Source organism: Lagopus leucura, unplaced genomic scaffold (genome assembly GCF_019238085.1).
Source record: "Lagopus leucura isolate 7727_CA_CO unplaced genomic scaffold, USGS_WTPT01 Super-Scaffold_100022, whole genome shotgun sequence".
In the NCBI taxonomy this organism is placed as follows: Eukaryota; Metazoa; Chordata; class Aves; order Galliformes; family Phasianidae; genus Lagopus; species Lagopus leucura.
The window spans coordinates 2,847,469-2,863,657 of record NW_024962275.1 but is presented as its reverse complement, the minus strand read 5'-3'; the positions used below and the strand labels follow the sequence as shown (position 1 = coordinate 2,863,657).

General features: G+C 46.8%; 1 long non-coding RNA gene across 1 annotated transcript; it reads left to right on the top strand.

The window, feature by feature from the left end:
• The first annotated feature begins 3,296 nt into the window (after positions 1–3,296).
• Positions 3,297–9,619, top strand: LOC122184261. The gene is made up of 3 exons (XR_006180517.1): positions 3,297–3,435; positions 6,637–6,764; positions 7,580–9,619. It is a non-coding gene; the product is annotated as an uncharacterized LOC122184261 (long non-coding RNA).
• Positions 9,620–16,189: the final 6,570 nt, after the last annotated feature.

Sequence of the window (16,189 nt, the reverse complement as noted above, 5' to 3'; positions counted from 1 at the left end):
ACATGTGCCTGCTCCCAGCCCCAGTCACAGCACACCTGGGGGTGAGCAGTTTGCTTTACAGGACTGAAATTTCTGCTGCTCCATTCAGGAGTGCACACAAAGCCAAGGATCACAACCCCAGGGTGCAGAGGAGCAGAGGCTCCAGGGAGATATTGCATCTTCCCCATTAGCAGCAGCTTTCCCCCCTGAGATTCTAGGACTGGATGCTCCTGGAAATAGTATAGCAGAAAATCACTCTAATGGGGTTTTCCTGGCTTTGCAGGCTCCAATGCCCCAACTGTTGTCATGGCTTGTGGGAAGGTGGATGAGATGTAGCCAAAGGACACAGGAAGATGTATGGCTCGTGATAAAAACATTGATCAGATCCTAGGAGAAGAGCAGGGAGCAGTTCAGAAGTGCTGGGTAGGGAAGGAGTTAAATCACATTCCTCTGTAATAAAGCCCCCACAGCTTGTCATAGCCAAGCCTGAATCAGGTGTGATGAATAACTATAATGACTATTAATTAAGTACCGAGTCATTAAAAAGGGGGCTGTAGAAGCCTGGGTAAAAGAAAGGAGAAGGATTTGGGGTTTTTCCTGCATTTCTAGGCTAGTGCAATTATTTTGTTCCTTCTCTTTTTCTTCTTTGTTTGGCAGTTGGAGGCAGTAGCTATTTCTCTGGGGTCTTGGTAAATAGATTTCAACTTTTTTTTGGTGCAGTGATCCTATTTTCTAGGGGTCAAGGTGAGGTAGGTGGGCAGTGACTGGATGTGGCCTCTCACATGTGCTTCGTTTAAGCCTGAGCAGGGCACAGAATGGCTGCAGCTGCTCTCCTCCTTTGTCTGTGTATGGGATGAGAGATAAAAATCAGCAATCCTGTTTCTGGCTGCGTGACTCCCCATTTCCATAGCTTTGACTTGTAGCAGGCTTGCGACTGCCGTGATCTTGAAGGCTTGTAGATGAGATAATCTTATTTCTTTTTTTCTTCCCTGCTTTTAAGAAGAACGGTTTTCTCCTGTGCAAAATCACAATCTTGACTCACTCTGCAGTGCTCCCTCCTGTTCCTCCATCTGCTCAGGCTCAGCAGCCGGGGCTGGCAGTACTGCCCGCTTCTCACTTCCCCCCTTGGCCACCGCTCTCCTCCGTGCCGCAGCGGAGCTCCAAGCATCCTCCTGCACTGTGCCCGTCTGTCACAGCAATTGGAAAGCTCGGGGGGAGACTTCTGTTATTTGTACACGAGCACATGCATGTTTTCTTTCTTTTTTTTCTTCTTTTTTTTTTTTTTTTTTTTTTTTTTTTGTGCCTTCAATTTTTATTTCTTGGGTAACCGCATTCTCCCAGCCCCACGTTCCCCCCTGGGTCAGGGGCATGGAGGGGTTGGTCTCCATTGCTTTCTCTCCCCAAACGTTTGGGGGTGTTCTTTAAAACGAGCTGATTCCTCAGGGGGCTGCAGGGTGGGTTCTGCCCCTGGGGGTCCTTTCAGAGTCAGAAAACATTGGGGGACTCACAGTCAGCGCTGGCACTGTGCAAATCCTGCAGCTGGGAGCCAAATTCAAGACATGGCAATGGTGAGCTTCTGGGCTCCACTGGTTGTCCAAAACACTGAGTGCTACTGGGGAATTCTCTGAATTGAGTGCAGAAAAAGCACTCAACCATGAGGGGAAAAAAAAGAGAAAAAGAAGATTTAACAAACCTTTCCTGGGTACTTTTTGTCTTTCCTTCCTTTCTCTGTTTCTGAGCCATTAGCTGATTCATAGGTCATGCTTTTCCACCTTTGCTCTGACACTATAAGAGCTAACAACGAGAGCTTTATTTAAGGTGAAATGCACAAGTCCCATGCAACTACCTCTCTCTGAAGCTGTACATTTAACAAAAACATTGAATACCTTACAACTCCTGATTAAAACAGCAACAATGATCAAAGCAGCTCTGGGCAACTTATTTAACCTGGAAGAAAAGCAGGTTCAGGCTGGGCACTAAGGAAAGTCCCAGCTGCAAAATAGCACAATTGCTAGGGAGGGAAGGATGACCAGAGCCAGGTCTGGGGCGGGCAATTGAGCTCCCTTTGTCTCCTTTATATTGTAGTAGTGACAATTGTCTATTGCTCTGTGTATGCAAGGTGAAGGGTAACAGCGGGTTTAATGAGAAGCAATTAAAACCAAGAGTCATTCTCCAAAGAAAAATTGAAATAGGGTACCTGGGCAAAAAAAATAAATACAGCTCAGCTATGGGAATGCCTAGGCTGAAATTTGGGGCATGGTGCTGCTCTCTCTCTGTGCCCACTGGACTCATGAGCTGCATGTGGGATGGGGACAGTGTCAGGGAGATCCATGCTAGCTGTGTTATCCTTTTCAGGCATTCAGCCCCAGACCCTGTTTGTTTGTTTGTTTGTTTTTGGCTGTGAATGCCCCCCAAAAGAAAAAACCAAAATCAAAACCCAGAAAATGGACCAGTCCCTAAGGCTTGAGCTTGATTTAATACTGATCACTGCAAACATCCGAACTGTGGCAGGGGCTGGCTTTAATTAAAATGACAAAACAGGGGAACCGTGGGGATGAATTACTGAAGGAAAATGTTATATTTCCCTACAGCTAGTTTAATTAAAAATAAAAATAAGCATGCATCAGGCACGAAGGGCTGCCTTGGCTTTGTTGGGTACGACTGGCAGTGGTTCAGCTGGCTGTGGCATCCCAGAGCACGGTGTCACCCAGAACATTTCCTGTGCTATGCAACCTGCATTGCCAGCTCCACAAGCCCTTAAAGTGAATCCACTTGGCTGGCCTTGCTGCAGTTTATTCCCTTCACTGCCCCTTGTTATTTGTTTAAATTATCATATCTCTGGGCTCTGGCATCTGAAGATGCTGCAAGTGGCCCTGTTGTCCTTTTGATGTGTGTGTGGGGGGGTCTGGTGATGTGAAGGATACAGACGAGCCTTTGATTGTGGATGGGAGGTGCTGGGGGTCCCCAGGGTCTGGCAGTGCTGATGTTCAAGGCCAGGTGGAAGCTGTCAGCCCTGCTCCTGCTGACCCCTATGACATCCCAGTAGGAAGTAACAGAAGTTACTGGGCTTCGGTACAGTCTTTGCTTTTCTCCTTCCTGGTGGAGCACCATCACTTCTTTCAATGGCTGGTTTTTGTGTTGTTTCTTTCTTTTTTTTTAATATAATATATAATTTATTTATTCTTTTTCAGAGAAGAAGAGAATCTCCAGATGAATAGTTTTTGACCCACAGTTTCTCACATATTGTAGTGAAAATGTTAAGTCACTGCTTGAAGCTGTGATTGAGCACCTGGTGGAAGGCAGGGCCAACCCAGAGGAGCTCAGGTGTGTGCAATGCACTGAGTGACTTGAAGGGCTGGAGCCAGGATCCACCCCTACCCAGGTCTCATTTAAGTGTTGGCAGCAGCGGCAAAGAAGCTTCTCTAGAGATCCTTGCATATTTAAGGCCTTCTGAAGGTGAGTAGTTTCATTCCTTGCTATTTCTGTTAATGGCTGTTGTATTTGAGTGGATCCCTGCTCACTGTAGCTTGGGATTTTTCTGCTTTGCTGTCACTGTTGCATTTCCATTGTGTTACACGTGCATTCAGTTGAACTCTGGTGCATGATTTCTCTATCTCTCTTACTATGAGTAAAACTCTTATTGGGTATTTGTTTTTTGCCCATCTCTTGAACTCTAGGAGTAATCAGGGTCTTTATTAAACAAGACCCTCCTCAATAGCCATGTTTTCTCTGTCTTTGGTAATTAGAGCATCTGCCCTTTGCTTGTGTGAGAGTCATAGAATGGTTTGGCTTGGAAGGAACCCTTAAAGGTCATCTGGTCCCACTCCCTGGAATGAACAGGGACCCCACAGCTTCACCAGGTGCTCAGAGTGCTGTTCCTTAGCCTCAGACGTCTCCAGGGATGGGGCATCCACTACATCCCTTAACAATATGTGCTTTGCTACCTTTGCTGTAGGGTTCTCATTAGGCTGTAAAGCATTCTGGTGTTTACTGGCTGCTGATGTCAATCTGTAGTAGTAGCTGAAGACCTTTGCCTGGTGCTTGGTTTAAAGGAATCTTCACTGTGAATCAATTGGTGATTTGGGTAGTGTAGAGATTTTCCCATCTTTTGTATCGTGTTGAAGAATTAAGTCATTCTCTGAGTCAATGCATGTGTGTCTGTGTGAATAGATGTCTTTGCAGAGAATGGTGCAACCATGGTTACTGGCTTATTGCTGCTGGGATGCTGGGGCACACTGCGATTTGTTCTCTATGGCTGTGACTTTATCTTCTTCATTGTACTGTGTGTTTTATTTATTACTCTTAAAAACAAACCAAAATACACAAAAAATAACCCCACAGATGGGAAAGCACAACGTGTGGGGAGCTGTGAGGTCCGGGCCACAGGTTGATTTACCACTGTAACAGTGATGCTGAGCCAGGTGGATAAGAAAAGTAGGATTCAGAATGGAATTAAATAATTGTTCTCACGTTCTCTTACTCTGGGAGGATCCTATTAAAGAAAAGAGCTGGGATTACCGGCTGGCTGACATTTCCCTCTGAGCCTGTCTCCAGATTGGATTTAGCTTCTTTATCTCTTAATCCCCAGAGCTTTTTAATGTAGGAAGTAATGGCATCGAAAAGCAAATTTAATTTTGACGAGTAATCTGACTTCCTTTCCTTTTCTGGAGTCGAGTTTTAATCCTTTTTGCTGTCTGAGGCTGCATTACATGGACGTATTTAATATCCTTACTACTCTAAAATCTTCCACAGAGGGTGAAAATGAAGGGAAGCCTTGCCAGCCTAGAGGAAACCGGTTTCTTATCAAGCATTTCAAAACATCTCCTCCTTACTCTTGGATTTAATAAACTTTGCATTTTTGGAAAGAGCTCATCAACAAATTCAGCCGTTCTGCTAAGAGTGGACCCAGGGTCCAATGCTTCTCTCAGTGGAATATGGGGCTGAGCCCCTTGGAAATGGAGGTAGCAGAGGAGCTTTGAGGGTTTTTTTGAGGAAAGCTTCCTTGCTGTTGCTTGGTTGCAAGTGTTGGAATTGCTCAGGCAGTGAAAACATTGGGTCTCATCCAGCTTTGTTGTTCGTGCCCAGCTGGTTGGGTTCAGCCTGCACAGGCAGAGAACCCTTGGGTGACATCCCTCTGCCACCTGCATGCTCGGGGATGGAGGATGATCCCTACTCTGGATTATTATACAACATCAACTGCTGCAAAAAAGCTAAAACTAAATCATGGAGGAGGAGTAAGGTAACAGAGCTCCAGAGCTGCTAATCTTAGTGGAGAAAATAGAAAATCCTGTTATTATTACACTTCTCCAGCTCCAGTTCTCAGTGAGACACATCTAGGGGAAGATCAATGGAACAGATTGTTGGCAATTTCCAACACAGTGACATCTCACCCTGTGCTGCTGCCCAGTGTTGCACCAGCTCCAAGCTTGCTGTTTCCCTGAATATATCAGTTGCAAACCGGGTCTCCTCCTCCTGAGAAAATCAGTGCTTATTGACCAGGGACTGTTTTCAAACAGCTGTAAAATGCAGAATGTCCCTGTCACTCTGCAACGTCTCAGCTGATGGTTCATCATTACAGCATATAACTACTTGGCTCCTGCAGATGCAAAATGTGCAACTTGAGGCATTGATGGCATCTCACTATTAGATAGAAAAATGAGTATCTGTTTCAGTCTAGCTTGGTTTAAAAAAACCAAACACCTCAGCAGTAGATGGTATGATGTATAAATGGTATAAATGCATGTATTTGCAAGTGTCAACTTTGGAATAGGAAGAAAAACGTGCAGCAGTGCTGTGCACTGTGGGCCAGCAGAGATGGAAATGGATTGGGTTTGTGCAGTGAGTTTGTGTGGATAGAGGGATGCTAAGTGGAATAGATAGGGCTCTGGGTGAATGAACAGGGTGAAGGCAGTTAGGGCAGCCCAAGTCATGGCTCCCTCAGGCTCCAAACCAGGGTTGCTGCTCTCTATAGGAGGCTGGTGTACCAGCAGCATCAAGGGGCAAAATAGCAAAAGCACTCTTGCAGTTCCTGTATTTTCTCTCCTCCTTCCTATGATACAATTCATCTGTTGTAGGAAAGGAATGATGAATTTGAAAGTTCCCAGCAAGCTTAGTTCTGCTGTTGCCCCAGTGCTTCTCCTGCATTTACTGCTCCCTCCTTCACTATCTCCTAAGTGAAGATGACTTAGGAGAATGGTAACTGAAATAACAGTTCTGCCTTACACAGACCTGGCTTGTGTTCTCAGGGAAGGGAGCAGGAATAGGAGCAGATTTGAGCTGTACAAAGATCTTGTGCATCTGCAGCAGTGAAGATTCACAATTGCAGCCAAGCAACGTGCCTGGTGGTCCAGCTTCCCCTTGTATTTTCCTTTAATATTGAAGTAATAGCTGTGTATTACATGGAAATAAGAGATCCACTCTCAGCAGGTTTGTTCACGTGCAAACCAAAGGGTGATTGACAAACCAGGGACATGGCTGTGAGTTTGGGAGTCGGTGATGGATGTCACTCTGACCCTTGCATCCCAATGCAGCTTAAAGAAGAAAACAAGCAGCTTGCATCTCTTTTTTTTCTTAATCATCTGAAATTTCCATTCACATTATCCTTCTGCAATACCCATCTAAAAGCATGCTAATGTTGGGCTTTACAAATTTCTGCAGAATCTCCTGGGAGCAGCAAGAGCCTCTGAAGAAGCAATATTTGGATGGGAAACTTATGTCCTCCAAGCTGGCGAGTTGCAACACTGACACAGATTTTTCTTGTCGTTGCAAAACTCTCCTTGTAAGAGGTACGAAATCCTTTCTGCCTTCCCCTCCTCCTCCTGTCTGTTATTTAACAACTGGCTGTGATTTACATGGTTCATTAATGCAGTGGTAACACTGACACACACATTCCCAAATAAACCAGAAGGTTTATACTTGACCTGGGCCCTCTGCTCACTGCAGACGTCCCTGAGGATTTGAAGAACAGTGATTTGAAGTGATTGCATTGGGGAAGGACATTATACAATGCAAATACAATTGGACACAAGCATTTAATTTTTAAAAAACACTGCTATCAGAGAGCCTTTCAGCCAGTGCAAACAACAGTTTAACTTCCCTCGCACAGCGTGAGTCTGGAATCCCCCAAGGACAGAGAAGCAAAGCGGGGCTGGTTTCAATCCAGAGATGTTTTGTCCAGGGATATGGATGGGATTGCTCTAAACTGTCCCCCTCAGCCCTGCATTGAGGTTTTGCCACCCTGAGAGGCAGCAGATGTGGGGTGTCCCTGTGCTGATCACCCTATGGAGCACAGTCAAAGCCCTGGGTGCTGGCTTCCCAGCAGTGAGAGCAGCAGGCTCAGGGACAAATGGTAAAGGTAATTAGTTGTCCCCCTCAGGTGGGAGTTTTATTGCTCCATTTGGGTTCTCGTGGAGTGAGAGGAATAAAAGGAGAGGGTTTAAAATGATCATTGCATAATAAGTGGCGGCAGCCTTGTTAATGTGCTGAGTGCTTACGAACAGCTGCTAGTCAAACACCCATAAGGGTTGGCTCTGATGCACATAACCTTCTGCCTTCCTGCAAATGGTTTCACTCCATCAGCTCCTTGCCATTTCCTATGCAGGCACTGAAAACTCAGGATTTGGAGCATGGAAAGCACGAATCCAGAGCAGCCAGAGAGGCTCCCAAGGCTCCTTGGGTATTCCTTTGGATGTCTTTGAGAAAACCTTTCCCTCTGCAAAGAAGAGGCTCCCAGAAGCAGGGAAGGAAGGAGCTGGGAAGAAGAGGAGGAGAGATTCTTCTGGAACATCAATAGGTCTAAATTCACAGATTCAATTTTTTCCCTTGCTTTTGCTACCACAAATGGGAGCTGGATCCCAAAAAGTCTTAACTCCACAGAGCCAGCACTCATTTCTGTACGCCTGAGTCCTTCCACCACCCATAAAAGCCTTTTGTGATCAGTGTAACTGCCCGTCTGAGCACTTCTCAACCATTATGTAGGAAGAAATGAGTATTACTTTTATTCTGACTCCCCAAGCTACAGGAAACAAGGAACCTAGACAGAGAGAGTAGGAAAAGATGTCCATACTTTCCCTTGTGACTCTGCAGGCTGTCAGCAGCCTTGGGAGGACACTAACAGGAGGAGAAAGGCAGATCCGTGTGGTTCCCAACAGGGAGCAAGCCTGGGTAGTGCAGGGATTATCTGCAGCAGCTTTTGTTTGGGTCTGGAAGGGAGCACTGAGGGCATTGCAAAGCGTTATGGCAATGTGAGGACACTGGAGCACTTCTCAAAGCACCCCTGTGGACCTATTAATTGCAATATTGGATCTTTCATCTTTTTCAGCAGGTTCCCAGCAATAGGCATGCAGCCAGCTTGGCTGGGGTTTTGTTTATTTTCCAGTTAACATAGAAGCAGAATCAATTCCAACTAACAAAGCTAGAAATATCAGGGGAAAAAAAAAAAAGTTCAATTCCCACGGATCATCTGAGGCATATGCCTGGAAGGTATTTACTGGTAGCAGGGCAATTAGGGCAATGATAGGGCAGGGGACCAGGAACATCTCCCAGAAGAGGGTGTGAAACATAGCAAGCCCATCATCAGCAAGGCAAGAGAAGTACCTTCACTGTGTTGATTACCACTAGCTAGATGGGAAAATTGTGCTTGGAAGCATGGCAGCACACACAAAACCCAGCTGCAAATGCTCCCTACAGCAGTTCTCCCCCCAGGGTGGCAAGAGGCAGCTGAGTGGTGCTCATCTGACGTCCTGTTGCGATAAGTGTTAAGTGTGGCTGCCCAAACTGAGTAACCAGCAATTGTTACCAACCCTATTAAGCTTTAAGTGGCACTTTAGCCTTGCTCCTTGCTCACTGGTGCTGGGTTTGGGTTATTTAACACATGGACTCTGGCCACATGGTCCAACTGGAGCATAAACTGCCAGAAACTTAAACACTTGTTCACTTCACCACTGCCAGATTTCCCTCACCTTCATCGGGGCAGAGCTGCTAACAGCGTTCTGTGAGTTCTTGCCAGGAGCATCTGTGAATTATGGATATCAATACCCAGTGACTTTCTATAGGTCACATTTTTGGCCCCATCAACACACAGTGGCAATCCAGGGCTGCCCAGCACACCTGCTATGTCCCTGAGCGATGTTGGGCAGATATAACATTGATACCATTTGCCTTTTTCAGCAACTCAAATAGGATTTCTCTAGGTGCCACCCTTTGGGTCCTGCAGGTCACTGCTTACCACGCTCAAACCGTTTGCATTTATTTTCTCAGTGTTTACTTGCTTTAAATATGCAACTATAATCAGTGGAACATTTCAAAAACCTGAGTACGTGCTGATCTGAAGGGCCTTTATGCTCTTAAGGCCATATTATGAGAAGTGTGAAGTTGTTGTGCAGTCCCTTCCCTGGATGCTGGCTGCTTCTAGTCTCAGTCCCATCCTGAGCAGCCTTTGGGGGAGGAGAGATCTGGGCTGAGCGTGCAGGAGAAATGCAAGGCTTTAGGTTGAAAACGCTGAGTGTGAGTCATAATTCTCCAGAAACTGAACAAAAAAAGGAAAAGATGCACCAGCTGCGATACATGGAGAGGTTTCGAAAATCTCTGATTGAAGTATATAACTACAGCAGGTCTGCTAGCAAAACCTGAATGAAGGCAGTGAGGTCCAAAGTCGGCTGTACGCCTCCAGCTCTGTGTCACTGGGGATTTAGCAGTACAGAGGGACAAATCCAAGGGAGCAGAGAGCAGCCGGACCCACGGGCGGCTCCTCTGGGAACGGCCGACGCTGCGTTTGCTCTCTGCGTTCAGCACCACGGCCAGCGCCGGGCCGTTCGCTGCCGTTTCGTCCTTTGGGCCAACTTTGGGTTGGCGGCGTCCCTAAGAGAAGGGAATAAAAGGAGGCAGATCCGTGCTCTGCTCATCTCTGTGCTGCCCCCAACGGTGGGCAGTCATCCGGGTCCAACCACAGCCTCTGTTTGTTGCGCTGTTTGGGAATCTTGGCGACGCTAGATGTTCAGAAGGAGCTTGGAAGTGCTGATCTGATCCCCAGGCTGACCTGTGGTGTATGGTTTAATGAGGCTGGTTTATGTATGCCGTACCCTAAATCTAAAGGTTAGGGTGTTGGGGGCCATAAATATTCACTCTGCGCTGACTGGGTATTTCAAACAAGCTTTTAAATATTTATGGCGGTGCTTCAATGGCTGAAGGAGAATCTTGTAATAGTATTAAGAGAAAAAAAATCCTTCTGCATCTAAAAGCTCAGCATGAGCCATTTTCATATATTATGCATCACTAAGTGCTGTTTATGGCCCTTCTTGGCAGAATTGGTGCTGTAACAAGACAGAGTTCACGCGTGTGGGGCCGTGCAGCTCCTAGGGTGAACGGGTGCTATTTTAACATGCTAAACAGGATATTTTGCTGGGAAGTGACAGAGAATTACAGAATACTACCAATACTGGCTGCATTAAAAATGCCGTCTGGCTGTCATGGTGCAATTCAATCACAGCTGTGCCCTGCTGCCTCTAAAAAGATCTCAGCCAACCCAAGTGTGAATTCTGAGGAAAACATCTGAAAATGGGAGCAGATGAGTCGGACACAAGCAGCAGGATGGAGCTGGAGCTGTTGCCAAGTTGCACCGTGTTTGGTGTTCACTCTGGGGCTGCCCTGCAGCAATGTGAATGCTGTCAGAGTGGGAATCCAATGTCTGCAGCTCAACCTTTGGGCCAGCAGAGAGAGCAGCAAAGAGAAAATCACTTGCAGTTTTTAATTAGCTTCTAATTAAGACCGAGATGAGCTTTTGACTCTGTGCAGAGCAGCACAATTCAGTCTGACTGATCCCTCTTTCTGGGTGCTATGGGAGTGTGGCCTCATTACCCTCAGCTCCTTGATTTTTATACATGCTTACGATTTAGGGGAAAGTGCTCTGTCAGCTGAGTTCCCCAGGACTCCTGTGCCTGGCTGGTAAACTCCATCTCCCCTGTGAAGTCTTTTTGTGCAGAGTTAGGGGAAACAACCCAGGTTTTCCCACTCTGCTTCGAGGATGGTGGGTGAACTCAAAAGGAATGGGAGAACGATGGACGAGAGAGGGATGCACATCACGCACCACATGCATAGAGAACAGGATCTCGTAAGCTTCATTTCCTTAGGAAATCAGGTTTAAAATTAAGGCTAATCAGAATTAAGAAACACTGCCGTTACCCTAAACCAAATGATACTATAATATACTCAGTATATTACATTCTCAATAGCAAAGCAGCATCTGCTACATAAAATGAAATGTGTGTGTCACCATATGTAGGCAGCATAATGTGGACTCAAATTAAATAAAAACATTTCAGGGTATATGGTCCAATGTGCAATCTGGGCCCTGGGAAATGCTGAGATTTACTCTGAAGTTCCTAACAGTTGGCTAAAATGCTGAACCCAAAGCAGCACAAACCCGGGTCTTTTTAGCGACATAAGCTGTTGTCTGCACTTCCCCCCCAGTGAGTCAATATTGCTTCAGGAGTGCATTGTTTTTCTTTCTTTTTCTTTTTTCTTTTTTTTTTTCCTATTTATCTGTGTTCCTTAATGAGGTTTCTTCCCATTAGCTACAAAACACCTGAGCAAGCAGAGCCCTGGGCAGCAGCAAGCACTGCCTTCCCTCCATGGAAGGTGCAGGAGGGCACTTGGAAGCCCCATAATAGCATTTGGTCTGTGATCCACATGCTGCAGATGAATGGGAAGAGGTAAACTTTGCACAGCAGTGTGACTCCAACCCTTCCCAGCCACTCTTTTTCTCCCTGAAAGCTCTCACAGAGCAAGTGGCTTCTCAAGAAGCTCACACAATCCTGTGCTATTTTGAAGCAATCAGGCTGAGCTGCACGAGGCAATCCTCCCAGTGTGAATCGTGCTCAATGAGACTCTGATGTTTGCCGTTACCCTCCTGTTGACCCCACCTGTTGATACAATAACATGGTAGAAAGTTTGGGTTCTCTTCAGGTGCCTGAAACACTGAAACCATGCTGGGAGGGGGTTTTGCCTGGCTGGGACAGCTAAGGAATTTGTAGCCAGCAAGCATTGATTGTAGGATGAGTTCAACCCTTTGGAATCAGCTAAGGAGGATTTGCTTTTCTTTTGAAGAGAATCTATTAGGCACAAAAGAAGAAACGCAAAGCCGTTGTTCAGTGCCAGGAAGGAAGGGATGTTTGCACAGTGCGTGGCCTGGCTGAGGTTTTATCCTTCTTGCTCAAGTCCTTGAATTATTTTCAGACCAGAAAAGGCATTGTTCTGCTCTTTAAAACAAAATTTCCAACTGTGAGGCTTGGATAGAAGCATCTGATGAGTTAAAAATACAACATACCAAAAACAAAGGGCAAGGCAATGCCTCCAGTGGAACTAGCTGTGCTACCACCTGGAAATGTTGGATACACCTGTAAAGGCTCCAGGAATTCACAGGGCACAAAAGCAAAAGGTCTGTGTGCTGTTTACAGGAATTGCAGGGAGAGAGCTGTAACCAAGCCCACAGTGCCTGGGGCAGTGCAGCTGAGAGCTGTGCCTCAGGGTCATCCCAGATTGCTGCAGCAATGGGGATGGGCTCATCTCACCAAAACAGCAGAGAGCTGAGGAACCTGTTACCCATATTGTTTTAACGAGGAAGTTCCCCATGGCTTGTGTTGAAGGAAAATCCTGCAACCACACAGTGCTCTGTTCCAGCTCCCTTCCTATTCATCTTCTGCACTTCCACAGTTCTTCAGCTGCTGTTTTATTTCTGGTTTCTAATGCAAGAGGCTGGTTCTCGCCATTCCTGATGTGCACTGCTGGTTGCTGACCTGTTCTCACTTGGTCTCCCCAAAGCATTAGGTGATGGATTGAAGTCTGGCAGTCTGCTCCTCCACCTGCTGCTGAGCTGGGAGGTGAAGGGCTGCAGAGAATGAGAGCTGTTTTCTAAAACTTAGAAAAAAGCAAGCCGTCTTTTCAGATCCATACATGCATCTTGTTTTTCTTTCCTCAGTCCTTCGGGTGCATTTTGAACCCCTAATGCTAACACAGCAAGTAAAACACGTGGGACGCAGCCTTGCTGACCCCGAATCAGCAGCCTAATACAATTAGGAGGCATAAACCAAGGTCAGCCAAGGAGTGAAGCAAAGAATCATACGTGGGGGCATTTTGGAAGACCCAAATGAAGTCCTCTGCCAAATGCTTTGGCCAAATGCACCACCTCTGTTTTATGCCTGTGTTGGAAGTGAACAAAGGCAGCTGCAACCGAGGTGTTCCTGGACATCAGCAGTACATGGGCACACACAGGAGCGTTCTTCAAGATGGGAGAGAAAAAAAAATAAAACAGCCTGTAAATACTTGTAACCCTGGGGCAACAGAACACATATCCTGGCAACGCGTGTGGGTTTTACTCTTCCATGACAATTTGCTTTGCTATTCATGAAAAAATATGTTGGTGCTGTTACCTTAGCAACTGCCGCATCACGTTCCGGCGATGCTCTGCCCGAGGTGCGTGGAGCCCTGCCTTAAAGGAGCACGTCTGTCTCTCCTGTGCCTCTCCCCATGGAAATTGAGCTCAGCTGAGCTGGGATCCTCACCAGGGAAGTCTCAGAAGTTGGTAATGAAGCAGGAGGAAATGCGTTCATTTAGATGCACTGTTTTGGAGCTGTGTCTGATAGTGGCCCGAAGCCACTTTGGATGATATGTTGGATAAACTTGCAGCAAAAAGGAGCTACTTTCCCAAAATATTTTCACTTTTTAAGGGAAGAAAAATGGCAATGAGAAGCCACTGGCAGGCTGGATGTATGGCAGGGAACATCTCTGTCCAGCTGTCTCCACCCATAGTGTCCATCTTCTGGATTGGGCCAATTTCCCAAGAAACAACCGTTTTTGCCTTCCTTTGTGTTGACTTCAATGGAGAAATTCAGCCCCAGTTGCTGTAGGTGGGATCCCTAGGCAATTCCTACAGAAAGATAAGGTGAAAATCTATCACACAGTGACATCTCATCTGCAATGTGTGGAGGAGCCAGGAAGCTTCTTTTGGAAAGGCTCTTGGCTCTGAGTTAACTGCGCCAAGCAATGGAAGATCTCCATGCCTCCAGCTGAGCCCTTTCACCTCCCCCTGAGGGAACACAGCTCCATTTTCTAGTCAGAATTCTTCCAACTTCCATTCCACACTGTGGACTATCACTTTGCTTCTGTTATCAGACAAAAGACCCTTTGTGTGCAGAAACCTCCCTCCCAGGGCAGCATCTCCAGACCTCACAGCTCTGAGCCCTTTCCAACTTTCTGCAGGTGTTTTCCAAGTCAGGGTAAGACACCATGGGAATCAGAAGACCCAGTTTGTGTTCCTTTGCTGTGTCACTATGGGCAATTTTTCCTTTGATTTCTCTGTTTCTCTGATTTACACCCAGCAGGGGAGCTCCATGGGCAGGGCCTTATCCATGGAAGCCTTGGGCACAGGTTCTGTGACAGCGTTCTTGGCATTAATTACAAAAGGCAGTAAAAGAGGAATCAATTAAAACCAATGACAGAGCTTATGCTTTTGTCATTTACCCAGGTGCAAGCCATAATTATTACTATGAAGGTCAATGGAGCTGGATGTTTATAAAAGCAATGGAGAGGGTGGAAACAGGACCCTTTTTGGGGATGTGCTGTCTGATCAATTTCACAGCCAAACCTGGTACCACTCTTTGGGATCTCTCTGGCCTCTGGTTTTGGATGAGAGCCCATTCCCAGGCAGAGCATCCTGCTGCAGTCCCAGCTGGGGGAAGGTGATGTCTATGGTAAAAAAAAAAAGCTTTCTAAGGCACGAGGGGAGGATGTGTTCAGACCTCGTTGCACACCTGATGCTCTTGGCCTCAGTGCACTGCTCTCGATAAAGTCAGGAGGAGCTTAATGCTTTTTAAAGGTCCTCTGTTTTTATGGGCTATAAAGCATTGACCTTAAAGGGAGATGCTGAGGGAAGTATATTAAAGAGAGGCCTATGGGGATAGCCAGGCACACCAGCTTTCCTGCAGCTGCTCTCTGGGCTGCTTTTTTTTTTCCCAAGCTCTCTCTAAACTGATCTGATTTTTTTCCCATGGATGCTGGTGAGTCCTACTGCAGCCACAAAGCTTTCCTTTGGGCACCCACTGATGGCAACACACTGCTTTTGTGCAGTTTGATCTCAGTAGCCTGGCCCTGCTGAGTCCCAGCTTAGTGTCACTGGGCTGCAAATGCTTTGCCTTCCACCCTTTGCTTTGATGGGGAGTTCAGGGAGCCCACCTCCCACTCCAGCAGTGACCATTGCCACAGGACTGCTGCAGAAGTGCTCCAAAATGAGCACTTAAGGAAGGAAAGTCCTCTTGTGGGGACTTTCTTGTGGGGATGCCAGTGGCAAGTGATTTCTATTAAGGCACTCATTAAGGGCAGACATTGTGCATCACATTTCTCACACGTGAAAAAGGGGGTAATGGTGTTTGTCAGCCCGTTCTGCCAGCTACTGTGGGACTTAACAGCATCCATGAGGTCCTGGGAAAGCTGTGAGCTGGAGATCATTTGGGACGTGTGTAAAGGGGGAGGATGGATGTATCATTCCCACAGGTACTGAGAAGGGCACAGTGTGAGGTATGCATTGCCTGTGATACCCTCTCTAGCCAAGCTCTGGGCACACCAACAGAGCCTCTGTGGGGTATTGGGAGCAAAGGATGCACAGCACGAGGTTTACCCCCTTCCTCCTACCAAACCAATTGGGCTGTGAGCCTTCCAGCAGAGGCTGCTCAGAGCCCTCTGGGAGGGTTTGCTCTGGTCAGGACCTTTGCACGGGGATTTGACACTTCCAGCATGAGACCCTGCAGCCCGGGGTCGGGTACAGCCCGGGTGAAGCGAGGTCCGGCCGGCACGGAAGGGGTTAAAACCGCTCCCGTCCCCGCGGCCCCCGGCGCTCCCCCACCGCAGCTCCCCGGGCTCCTTCTCCCCCTCTCCCTTTGCCGTGTTTAGTTAAATTTCCCCCGCCTTAGTTGATGTCACATCCTGTTCCACAGCCATCCCCTGCTAGTAGCCAGCCCTACCGATTCCTTTTTTTTTTTTTTTTTTTTTTTTTTTTTTAAAATCCCTGTCCTCTCCTCATCACCCCCCCCTTTTCAAGGCAAACTTTTGGCAATAGCACAGATAATCGTTTCGTGCTCCGCTGAATTTCTCCTCGCAAATGCCTTCCGATCGGGGGAGCCATTAAAAAAAAATAAATAATAAAAAAAAAATTGCCAGAGAG